Genomic DNA, 13922 nt, shown 5'->3' with positions numbered 1-13922 from the left:
GCTTAGATAATTACATTCTAAGAATTCCTGCAAATAAGATGCAAGATCACAAATGGTCCAAGTTGGGCTGTTATCAATCCAAATGAAACTATTTTTTAGGCATCTTTAATTAACAAATGCCACCACTGAAGCCCCGTCATGTTTCTTGCTGGTTAAAATGGACAACATGAGCGTGGCTAAGCTGCCAGTGCTCATAGATGAAATTTCTGACAGGATGTAATGTATGGACTAATTGAATAGCAAGTAGCTCTTTAAACTCCTAGGAACACCATAATCAAAAATCCCTTTTTAGGAATAGCATATTTTCTACTGACTCCACGAAGGATATTCATGTCTGCACCAAGAATACCCCTCTCACCACTGCAGCCATTGACCTGTCCCCCAGCATTCAATGAATAAAAAACTATCTGAAATATTCTTCCAGCAAAGAGTTGATGCTTCTTCAGTTGACTTTTGTTTATCAAGAAACAGGTCTTTTTTTTTTTTTTTAAATGCCTTCAAATCAACCTTCTGATTTAGACACTAAGAATAATGGAAAGATTAACCTCTCCACGGAAGCTAACCTTGCTTGTGAACTTTACAGGGTTTACAGCCTGAGAAAAAGCACAAAATCTTTTTGACAGCACCTAATATTTCCCATTCTTTTGCCTTAGCTACCACCATCAGCCCAGGACATAGCTACAAGTGAACACCAACATCTTAAACATCACAGCTTATATGTGGACAATCGCTAGATGCAGAACATTTTGGTTTTTTTTCTTCAGTTGTGTTATCAGTTTACAGAAGGCTTCTTTGTGTAATTTCAATATATAGAGCACCAAAACAGTTACACTAGAGAAGGCAGGGTATTCACAACATGAACACTGGCATAGATCCAGACTCTAAATATTACAGATACACACAGATTGCAATGCACCCCAAGCATTTATGCAGTTATGTGCAATTAAAGAGAGGACATGGGCCTATCTGTAGACCTAGAAAAATTAACTAAGAAGCTGTGACAGAAACATCTATTGATAATGCTGTATTTGCTTGTAGTATATTACCCTGGACTTTCAGCTACACTATTCCAGGAATTAGCTACAGTTTCCCATAGCAACAAGGTAATGGGACTGATTGTTCAGGAAGAAAACAGCTGAATGGGAACTATACCTTCTGACAGAGAGCTTACCCAAGTGTTTCTTTGGTTCGCAGGAAACTGAAACAAGGCTCCTCCATGTGCATCTGAAACACACCTTGAATTTATTCAAAACGTTCTCCCGTTCACAACTTTAAATGTTTTACCACACCCGCACTGTTTCAGACCCTGTGGACAGGCATGATCAAATCAACAAAGAATGGACTAAACCCACTACACCTCCCCCCAACTTCTCCTATCCTCACAGAGTTAGGAATAAATTAACACAGTTAAATCTATGTCCCCGCAACAGGGTAAGATGGGAAATTAACCTTCACAAGCACCGTCACTTTATAACAAATATATTTATTAATTCTTAAGTGAAACGGTGCATTGTTTGAAGTACCATACCAGAGCAGTCCCAAGTACTTACACTACAGAAGTGCTAGTAGGCTACAACAATCATACATGTCACAGGAGTTAGTGCCTCATCGTAATGTTAACCATTACTTATCCATGTACTGAGCATTGCATCGTATGTAAATGCAGCCAGTACACAAACCAATAAGCCCTCATGATTTGTTAGAAAACATCAAAACTTCCCACAAGCAACTCTGTAAGAACACATTCTCTTAAACTCCTCACCCCAGCCTAAAACGAAACAAATAAATCCAGCCCAGATTGACTTCGGCATTAAATGCTCAGTAAGTTATCATACAAAGCAACAAGCCAACAATTTCTGTTTTTCTACTGTAAAAAGTAAGTAGTTTCATTTGTTATCCACTACATGGGTAGGAAGACTACTTGAAAGGGTGGGGGTCGGACTTCAATTGCCAAGAAAGGTAAGAAAGGTGACACTAGCAAGACTGGATTGGATGGGATATGAAAAAGCAAAATACATACATTGAAAATAATCAATCATTAAATAATATAGGCTGTAATTTCATCAAGGACTTTTGTAGGTCTTGTGCAGAGGAACTGTGCTTACAAAATCACTATCATTCAGTTCTCTTTCCCTGCACAGCAATCACGCAGACTGGTTCTGCATTAATTGCTCTTTGAATTGTGCCCACACAGCAAATTACTATAAATAATACAAACAACTACATGCAAAACTCTAATGCCCTACCTGGTAATATACTGTCACTTCAGAGTTGGCATCCCCTTTGTTGAGAGTTTTCACCTTGCAGAGCAGGTGTGTATTTGGCAGATCCACTACCCAGAACTGCACAGGGCAGGTGTGGGCCAGGGGAGTGAACTGGAGCTTTCTGAAGGGAGCACAAAGAGCAAAGTGTCAAACACCTGCTCACATCATAGCCAAAAACAATGAGCTAGGCTTCACAATCCAAATACTGCAGTGGTCAATTCACATCATTCCCCTCCCCTTAAAACTCCTTCCTATTTAAATGAACAGAAGAAAACCCATAAGCTTTCTAGAATGAAGTTATATACTTGAATGTCTAAAATCAATTTCAATCGTGCTTTCAGTTTTCTTCCCACCCTAGCCCACTCTTTCCCTCCAGAAAAGTGTAATTGAAGGGGAACTGTGCAGGAATTAGATAGTCATGCAACAACATAACGCAGAAAACCTTTTGCTTCCTAGGAAAGAAAATGTACAATTAGTTTAACTTCAGAGAGGAGAATTATTAGTCTTAATATACATGGCAAAATTCAGGAAGTTCTTGTTCCAGCACCCTTGCCAACGATCTGTGAATCTTCAAGGCTCTTGAAGTTCTGCTCTCTTCTACTTTGCAGGGGAAAGAAAAAACAAAAACAAAATAAAAATAAAAATACACTTCTCCAATATAATTTCTTGCTTTGGCATTTGTAGCCTTTCCTCAATAATAATGTGGCAGCAAAATGAGAACCCAGGGAAGATGTAGACAGTGTAATACAATTTGAGTAGAAAGGAGACCAGATACAAGAAATCCAGAGGAGGAACCTCTCTTGTATGCTATGATGAAATACTTAGAAAGAAACTCCAGCTCCGGTTGAGGGAAAGGCAGCGAATAATAGAACAGAAGACCACAAGGAGACAGGTGACTACATGGTAGGTGTAAAGTGTACCCACCAGCACAAAACACAGCTTAACTCTGCAATAACTACGCCCTTAATCTTCAGCTTAACTTTCATGCAACACGCCATAAGAATAACTCAGAAATTACCAGAACCTCTACTTCCAATAATACTTCAACACAAGTTTCCTCAAATCTGCTTCTTCATTGTTAAAACAGTAAGCTTATATGTCTAGTGAGAAGCAGAGGCAGCCTTGTATAAGTGGATCTGTGGCTAAACCTTGGCATGCTCAGGTTTTTGAAAACTAAGACTTACGGCCTGTAGACAAAACTTCCACATGAATTATGATTGACAGACATTAAGCTGCACTGCTGCAGTCAATCTTGTCCTTTGGCTGTATTACACCACAAATTTAGTACGAAAATCAACAGCTACACATTTGAAATTCTACTCGAAATACAGTGGAATACTAGCTGTGCAAAGACTGAACAGCTTTTAACATTAACTGCAACACAGAAACATACGTGAGAAATAGAACTATTACATGTCGTGTTTAGTCAACACAGGAGTAAAATAGCAAGTGTCCTAGATATTGGCACTCTCAGACCACCTAGATCTGCCGAAATACTGATGAAAAATAGGGCTGGCAAAATGGTTAGTAATAAGGAAGGAGTTATAGAAAGCACCCTAAAAACTGTTTGCCTTCCTGAGTTACAGTGTCTTGGTAAGTCTCATTGCAATAAAAACCAAATCAATAGGAAAATCAGTCAGTGTCACTACAGAAATATTTGAAGTCAAAAAGCCAACGATTTAGAAAAATAACATTTTGCTGAGAAACTGCATTAGCAAAAATGATCCAACATAAGACAACCATAATATATCTTCCACTATACTGAATTTTTAGAAATGATATTTACCATTAGATTGCCATTTTGCTGAAGTTGATTTTTTAATACACAGTGGAATTTTCAGTAAACTGGCTAACTCAATAATGGTTTATACAATTATTTGATGCAGTTATCTCCCTCTTTCCTCAGGGACCTATGCACTGTTTGTGCTACCTATACAGCAGCCTACAAAAGGCTCAGTTTAATCCTAAATACTGGAGCAGAGCCTTTTAATCTACAGGTATACAGAGGTCTTTGAATTTCAGTTAGTCAATTCAAGCCAAAATCCTACAAAGACAACATAATTTGCAAATGACAAACTAATTTTACAAAAGTGTCAACAGCTATTAGTGATACGAAGGCTACAATATCCTTTAGCTTCAATTTAGTATCTGAACACTCTCTACCTTCGTAACAAGAACAAGGCCAAAGAGGAGCAACCTCTAACTGCTCCTGCAGATCAGGAAACTACAGCCCTATCTCATTTTGATTAATATTTTCTCCTTTGAGAAAAATCAGCACACAGTGCTAGCAGAATATTTACGTCATCAGATTCACAGAATATCAAACACGATGTCAGATTATATTCATACAGTGCTAGCTACTGTCTTTTCTCTAAAGATTACGCAATGTGGTTTCCATTGATCTATGGAAGAAAATTCTAGGTACCTTTTCTGCTTTTCAACTACAAAAAAGCTCTGACTCCAGTAAACTATCCTTTCTAAATCAAGCAGAAATTTTGCTGGCTGACACAAATCTTATGTAGTATCAGTTTTGTCTACTTATCCCTACCTGTGGGGCAGCAGACCTCAAGTATCTCCTCTTCTTTAACATTTTTTTCTTTTATAGAAACAAACAGAGGCTGTCTAACTGATAAGCAAAGTAAAAATAAAGTTTCCTTCTGGAGAGAATGAAAGAAGTACTGATAAAGATAGAGCATGAAATGTGAGTGACACCAATGGCAATTAGAAAGAAGCAAAAGGCAGCTGGGCTGAAACTCTGGGAGTGGAATGACCCCAGCTGACACTCATTCAGAAGATTCGGTAATCTAATGAGGAATTTTAACCTCAGAGTACATACACACAGGTGCTGTTGACAGAAAAAATGCAAGCAAACAAGAAAAAAAATATACAGGATAACTATTTTAATATGTGAATTCATGTCAGCTTCTGGCACCTGATCATTAGTCTTGGTACTTAGTATAAAGCAAAAATATTTGGCAGTTTGAAAATTGTGCTCACATATAATTATTGTGCTGACATTCACTATATTCAGCAAGAGTATGCAAAGAACTGCATGGTAATTTCTGATAAAAAGACAGGCAACTCTTCAAGCAACTATATTACGCTACTATGACAACATAGGAAGAACAAAGATGATTGCCTTTTTTTTCCCTACCACTACCCTAAAATTAAGCCTTTCCCACAGATACTCACTTGGCTAACACCTCCGATTTGATGAGCATATTGAAGTAAGTCTTTTTTAGTTCCTCTTTAATCATCTCAAAGACTGCTGGAGTAAAACTAAAGTCAGACAAACGGTCATTGATGAGCTGAAGCAGTAACTGTAAAGAAAATATTATTTCCTGAGCCATTCACACTATGAGAAGGACAACTTGGTTCTTTTCAAATCAATAAAATGCGAGACATAACAGAGCATTCAAAAATACAGTATTTAAACCTCCTATACTTTCTCCAGGCAACAAATTAATTATATATATTTTTAAAAAGCAAAATCTTAAATAAATGTATCAATTATTTAAAAATAAATAATCCATTACCAGGACACATCACAGTCACTGCACATCAGTCAGGCAACAATTCTGCTAAAACCATACAAATCTTTTTAGCAAGAGTACTTACAACTGAATAGCTCTCTCTTATTATAAAATACATTAATAAATTTAACTTAAAATAGCCAAGAAATTAAAATGGAATTTCTTTACTTGAAAATGGGGAGCCATAAAGAGAGAAATGACCTACTCATACTGGTGTGAAATATAGACAGTGAAATCTTCTCGTATAACATCCTGCAGAGTATACAAATATCTTGTTCACCTCTAGTCTTCCAATAAAACATTACAGAGGGATGAAAATTCATTCTGCTCCTTTAGTTCCTTTCAGCCCTTTCTCAGAGTCAAAATGTATCCAGGACTTCAGAGATGCCAGTAAACTATACCCAGTGCATGTAAAGACAAGAATCTCTTACATTAGGTTTTTCATGTCCTATACTAAGATCTAAATTTTGTTCCCAAAGCTCCTAAAAAACTCCTTGTATCTGAATAATTAGTTGCAGTAGTCACTCTCACACAGTTTGACTTTTCTCTCAAGCAGCCATCCCTGAGATGACTGAAAAGCATGTGAAAACCAAATCTGATAATTTGGAAACTGAGAGTAAAACTGCAGTTAGTAACCAAAGTTCTATACAGGTCCATTAGTCCACAGACAACACATGGTTCTTGGTCTCTAGCTGAGATCATTTAGGAGCATGAGAATTCCACAGCCAGAGTTAGGTTCCCACACTATCAAAACCTTATCCATATTACAGACACATCTTTATTTTACTGATGTAACTAGAAGCAGTTGATCAGTGAACATATTTGCAACTGCTCCCTTCATAGTACCAGTTGGTGGAGATCCATCTGTGCCAATGACACTTCTTATAGACAGGGAAGGCTAGTCAACACAACTGTGCCTCTAGCGGTTACCATCTACTTAAAAATACAGAACTGAATAGCTATTAGGAAAGCACTTTTTAACAGCTGTATTGAAATGAATTGTCCCAGCTTGCTGTTGTGACTAATTATTCCTCCCCAGCTGCCTACCCCTTCCACCATCAAACATTATGCCCCACACACATATGTGCTGTTTGGCGCTTGCCATGCTCCCAGTTCTTAGACCACTTGTGTTAGAGGAAGTCATGGGAGGCTTTCATATAATAAGCATAAGTTAAAATCAGATTTGTACTGAGAAGAGTTGCATTATACATTTCACATCAGATCTCAGTATTTTTAAGCTTGCATTTGGTTTTCTTTCTTACTGCATGCAAAAAAACCTTGACTTAGTTAAAACCCAATTGTTTTGTATTTAGTCTTCTTTACTCCACACTCATTCTTTTTACAGTTCATGTCATAAAGTATCCAACCTAAACTATAAGTCTTTACCTCACTAATCTTACAGTTTTTGAGGAGAAAAATGCACATGGTTCTTTACTACACGCAAAACCATTATCCCTCAGTAGACTTTAAAACTAGGTAGAACTATTAATTAATGAACTGTAGCGTAAAAGTAAGCATTTCAGGCTTCTGACTAACAGAAAATAATGCTCAACATATGATTTGTTGAGCTCTATTAAGGATGACATTAGGACTTACAGGTAGCTTATGACTGAATCCTTTCACTCTAATGATCAAACCATGCTCTCCAGCCACCAGTTTGTACTCCAGTTTAGCAATATCAGCTCCACATGCTGGTTCTGACAGATTCAGAGACAGGATACTTACAAAAATATCTAGAAGGACTACACTACATGAACGAAAAAGGAAGTTAGAGTGGGAATCAACATAGAAAAGAAAGAAACATTCAATCCAATAGTTCTAAGAACAAGTTGTTGTTCAAGGGTAAGAGCTTGAAGCACCTAGTTAGGTATTACACACAAAGATGTCTTCTAGGTTTTCTGGCATGAGACTCAGAAATGTTGTGTATCAGAGGAAGAGGAAAAAAATTAATTTTTAAGGACTATATTAACACTCAGTAAAATTTGTTTGCTATATACTAACAAGCCTAAAAAATGTGTTAGAGGTAGCTGCAAAGACAACACTTGGAAGATTCACAGCTATATCTGAAATGGAAGTGTCTGTGATGGAGTCAAAACAGGTGTAAACACATTTTATCACTTTAAGGAATCTTTCGTGATGGTTAAGAATTGTGAAATGCCCACCATATTAAAATCAAGCATTTCTGTTAAAATTTCAAAACCTACACTGTTGAGGTCTGGTGAAATAAAGGCTTCTGAAGATATTTGAAATAAATGATTCTCCCTTTCCTGAAGCTCTGTAGTGATCTTACAACAGAACTACTATCCATCTTGTTACAGCAGACAGTCTTGATCAAAGGTTAGCAGGCATGCTGCACAAAGGGGGATGCAATATATTTATAGAGTTACAAGCAGAACTCAGTAATTTACACACTTTAGTGCTGTTCTGCATCAGTTTCTTTCACAGCTACACACTAGAGATCTCTCAGTTTGTTGAATGTGCTGCCCACAGTTGATGGCCCATTCCAGCAGTCTCTGATGAACTTTCTGTTCTAGCAGACTACTCTGATATAATTCTTATAACCGTAAGGGTTATAAGCTATTTTCATTCTGAGTCAGCTGCACTAACATCTAGTATGCATTCCATTTTCCTGCAAAAACATTCCTTTCCCTACCTCCTCAAAATATAACTACTGAGCAACAGAGCAAATTAAACGAGAGGAATGGGATCTTTAATCTGTATCGAACATTTCAATTGCTACTACTTTATCAAAGATTTAATTTTCTGCCTTAGTCTGCTGGGCAGATGACAGAGAGATATTCTTACCTCTCTGCAGACCGTTGTACCTGTGGAGGGGAATTAGGTGGAAATGTACATAAGCTGAGAGGGAAAAAAAAAAAAAGAGAGAGAGAGAGAAAGAAGGGAACAACTGCAGAAACAATGTCAGCTTCAATTCAAGAATGCAAATACTTCTGAATAGCTTTCTTCTAGACAGTTCCATTTTTTTCACCAACTTACATACTTTGAGCTACTTTTAAATTTAAAGAGAACTTGGAGTTTGACCATTTGAGAAAACAGATTGTACTTATTCAGTTTTTAAATTGCTCAAGACTTTATCTGCTCTGATTTTCTTTATAGGCACTAATACCACAGAGGCACAGATATTTGACATAGAGAGTTACCCCTCTATGTCAAAAGCAATAAAAAGGCCTCTGAAACAACAACAAAAAAATACTCTTACAGTATATAAAAAAGATACATCAAAAAGATTCTCAGTAAGAACTTAAGTATATCAGATATAGAATATCACTACACTAATAATGGTAATATAGTTTTATTTTTTATTGTTTCGGTGACTCCAGAGAATATATTTTGAGTATACAGAGAAAATATAAATGTCTAGGGAGAAGGAAGGGTTGCAAGGTTCTGGGGTGGAGTTTCTTGGGAACTTTTTTGGTGTGTTTTTTTTTAAATTACTACCACACTTGCAGTCCCCAGATTGGTTCCTTCCTTCCAGATGCTTTAACTCCTGAGAGGCCCACTTTTTTTTCTTTTAAAGTCAGATCTGTATTAGAAAGCAGTACTTTTTTTTCCCCTTAAAAAAAGGGGGGGAGGGGGGAAATTGATTTATTAGAGGGGCTTTCCGTTTTTAAAGCAGCTTCATGTTGAGTCAGAGTTCAAAGAATCAATAAGAATGCCAATACTTAGTCACAACGTTCTATTGACACTTGACTTTAAGATAGATCCTGCAATTCACTCCCATAAGGAAAGATAATAGAGTGGGAATTTCTTCAAGCTCTTGTACAGTGGAAAAAAAACCAAAACTGTGTTAATCTAAGTAACACATCAGGCTAGCATAAATTGAGACATTCAAGTTTCTATAACCCAAATAACACAACTGAGCAACAAAGCTCTGATCATACGCAGACACCTCTGATACACTAGACTGCATGACAAAGTACCCAGTAGGAATTGGGTTAGCTGGGGAAAGGTGAAGTTAGGTGAAAACATGAAAAAGAAAAACAAAACCAAAAAACAACACTTTAGCTTCAACAGAAATAATGTGGTTTTAATGGACCATGGAATAGCAGGTACCCACTAAGAAGATGACCTTTTCTCCAATACTGGAATAACAAAGTCATAGAAAAAAATGGTAATAAACCAACTTCAACTTTACAAAATCAATTTATGTGAGAGTAAAAGAACAAAAGACATGACCTTTTCTTTACTATTAAATAAACCAGTTCTATTGTACTGAAGTCTTCCTTTAGAACATAAGTTATTGCTTGACCTTTCCTATTCCACTGCAGGATACAAAGTGATTGGGCAAGCATTTAAGCTCTTTTCTTCTTCCTAAATCCAATATGCAGAGTTTTATGTAACCAGAGAGGACAAAACGTGCACACCTTTCCTAACCTCAGCATAGGAGCTTCTGCAGTTACCATCACAGGTCTGTACAATCTCCCTCAAAGTTGAGTCAAAGACCAGATAGGCTAGCAATCCACAGATGCAGGTGCTGGAAGAGTAGTGGATATTTGGGCTAGGGGCCCAGAGGGCAAAAGCAGTAAAGGCTGGGATATCACTGGCTATATAAATGAAACCACTGCAGTTCTGCATTAACATCTCTCTCCAGACTTGTCTTAGAAAAAGGTACTCGATATAACAAGCCATCTGCTTAACAATCTATTTAACAAAGGCAAAAAAAAAAAAAAAAAAAAAAAGGAGACTGTACAATGTTTACTGGAACCTGGAGAACACTTTGTTTTGCACATTTGTTAATACATTAGTTACCTTTAGGTTTCCTGAATTTATTGTCCTTCCTGTACCACATGCATCCCTGTGGTATATTCAGAACTTTCACTGGATAATCTACCCCTGGGAAATCAGGTGCCTTTAGGAAGAAGTCAGTGGCTAACACAGAAACACAACACACAGCTTGTTAACTTCAGATTCACCATCCAAGTACGCTATTTTCAAAACAGACTTTTCCCCTCTCTTCTATGTCCTTATATTAAATTAATTGTATACAACTCTTTGGACACAGAAATAGTTAATTAGGCCCCACAGCAATAATTTGACCAATATACCAATCTTCAAGCAAAGTGCAAATAGACGATTATTCAAAATAATGCTAGTATTCTTTCTGATTGTGCCATCTTTCTATAACAGTGTGGCTGGCCAAAACCAATAAAGCAACCTCAGATTTTTTCTAGCCAATTACAGATTATTATGAATGCATTAAGACTGTTTTATTTCACTTTGCCTTAAAAATACAGTAAAGAAACAATGTCAGATAGAATGATAGAAAAGGAAAAAAATAATACCTCTTTAAGTAATAAAAGGCCTACACTGCCTTAAAATACAGTAAAGAAACAAAGACAGATAGAATTTGATTCAAAAACTGAAATTTGTAAAAACCTTTACCAAAATTTAACACAAATAAACATCTTTCTATAGCCATAGAAATACTGAAAATGCACAGACCATTTTTCAGATATTACTCACTATCATGCAGAACAAGCTAGGGAATAAAACAATGACAGAATTCAATCAGGTACAGGTTTCTTACCTAGATATTCATTTTCTTCTGGATGGTGCAAGTCCGGATTTAACTCAAAGTCAAAGGCCCACACAGCAGCCCAGTATTGCTCAATGTCTGTGAAGCACACAAAGCCACTTTTAAAATTTGTTTTCAAACAAACTTTGAAAATCATATGCACTACCTTTCTCAGTTACCAAAAAATTCTGCTATATGCGCTGCTTGTGTTTTCATCTCTTTACTTATTTACTTAAGCAGAAAATTCTGTTCTCCCATATAGAAGATCCCTGGCCCCTAAGGTTAGGTAGGCTAATTTACCCCAAAAAAAAATGTAGAAGGAAATTGCTACTGAACATCCACAAAAACACTCAATCCCTTTACCACATTCATACAGTCAGGTTAGCAATTAAAACTCATTTAGAGATCATAAAGGCTGACTAGTCAAATTTCTTTCTCACATATCTAGATGTGTGTTATTAGGCATTACTCTTTTACCTTTCTAATAGCTTTAATTTCCATTTAGAAAAAAAAAAAAATCTAAATTCTTCAAAGGCTTTTACCTTCTACACTGTACTGCATCTCAAACCATCTCTCCTTTAGAGGGCACTTTCCCTCATTGTTGGTAGACAACAGATAAAGATTGGCTCTCTGAGGGCAGAATAGTTCAAGGACTTCGGCAATTACCTATATCAATGATGAAGAAACTTAAACTTCAAATACACGCACAAAAAAATACTTAGTAAAGATCCTTCAATTTCACTCAATACTTTCAATATACTAAATCTTTCTATCTCAAATACATATATTCAAAGCTGTGGGTCCACTCACTTCAGGTTTGTAGTCAAACAGGAGTTGATTTCCTGTCAGAAAGTCCTGCTTACAGAAAAGATGTATGTTTTCACAAATATTCTCAACATAATTAATTGGATCAATCTGGAAAATGAATAAATTTTTGTTTCATGTCATTAACAACTCAAACATCAATTTATTTTACATTTTTTGGTGCTATACAGAGCTTTTCTAACTTTGATTGCCCAATACATTAAGCAGCCACCCTTGCAACAAATCAAAGAAAAATTTCTAAGACAGGATCATTTTTGCCCATGTAGTTAGGATCATATTCAAAACAAGTTTCTATCTGATGCTTTCATAACGATAATAGAAATAAAAAGATTACTTGATTATAGATATGTCCATAGGAAGATAAAAAGGATATGCTACTATGTGCTTTGGGAGGGCACGTCTCCCCCACTATATCTTCCCCACCTTCCCATGACCAAAATTCTAGTAGATCTCTAGAGATGTAGTAGATACATTTCGTTTTTTCATACCTTCCAAATGTGTTATGAACACTTCCTCATGATTCTCCTTCTCCTGGTGCACATATAAATCCAAGAGCTTTCAGAATCTTTTTGCATGACTTTTAAAAGCACAAACACTTGTACCAGAACTGCCAAGATCCCAAGCCAGAATTTATTCCCACTACTGAAACACGCTTACTTTAAAAATGTGCTTTCCCCTCAAAGCAGCATGTCACAGCAACATCTGTGCTTGGGACCATTACAGAAAGTCGAGTTGTCCAACAAGGCTTCACAGGCAGATTTTTTATGATGCCAAGAAAGTTGGTATTTGCTCATATTTCAGAGCCCTACACATGAATTTCAATAAATAGAACAGATATGAAGAGGTTAAGGAGAGCATGAACAATAATACTGAGAGGGGAAAGAGTTCAAGTGAGCCTTACTTGCTGACCAACCACACTAGTCAAAGACAACACACATGCACACACCACAACTACTATAAAAAGAGGTTGGATTCAAGCTGCACCCATGAATCCTATGGTTGATAAATAACAGTATCTGAAGAAGAAAAAATGCTGTTGTAATTTTCAGGTCCAACTGAAATCTTAATTCTGAGAGAAACTTAGAACCTTTATGAGCCTGATCAGCTCTGATTTTCAGCATGAAAATTGAGAGAAATAAACCACCTAATTCAACCTAAAATAAGCACATTAACTGCACGCTAGAAGGGTGTTCCATGTGTTAAAATACTTCTAGAAATTAATCATCGGTTCAGCAAAAAGTCAGTAAAAATTTGAAGTGTCAATTTTGCAAAAGATTTCCATTTCAAACTTTAATAATCCATATTGCAGGAACATATAAAATAATCAGCATTAGTACTCTGAGTAAGGAACCACACAGACACATGGTAAAGAGTGTGTGTCTCAGTAAAGAAACAAAATAAATTTATAGAAAGCTTTACAGAGGAGATGACTTCTACTTGTGCAAAGAAACATGCACTGACACAAGAATGGAGCGGACACAAGAATCTTAAAAGCTTAAAATTAGAAATGAAATGGGGAGGAACAAAACCCCACAAGAGTAAGATCCCTTTTGGAAAGTATCAGAGACTATTCAAGATGCATTATGAGGCATCTTTTAATAGGAAAGCTTTAAAAGTCATAAAGGCTATCATTTTTCTATCTTAAATGTGATGCTTTTCTGTTTAAGAAGTAATCTTTCTTCCAACATGTCTTTAAATGGAAAATTCTAATTCCATTTACTGTAAGAGAGCACACAGTGAAAGTCTAAAGTTACAGAATTTATA

At 36.4% G+C, this 13922-nt stretch overlaps 1 pseudogene; it reads right to left on the bottom strand.

Moving 5' to 3' along the window:
• Positions 1-13922, bottom strand: part of LOC118243444 (nardilysin-like) — a 29344-nt pseudogene that overhangs the window by 3148 nt on the left and 12274 nt on the right.

Source organism: Cygnus atratus, chromosome 8, assembly GCF_013377495.2.
Source record: "Cygnus atratus isolate AKBS03 ecotype Queensland, Australia chromosome 8, CAtr_DNAZoo_HiC_assembly, whole genome shotgun sequence".
NCBI lineage: Eukaryota > Metazoa > Chordata > Aves > Anseriformes > Anatidae > Cygnus > Cygnus atratus.
This window is presented reverse-complemented; position numbering and strand designations above follow the sequence as displayed.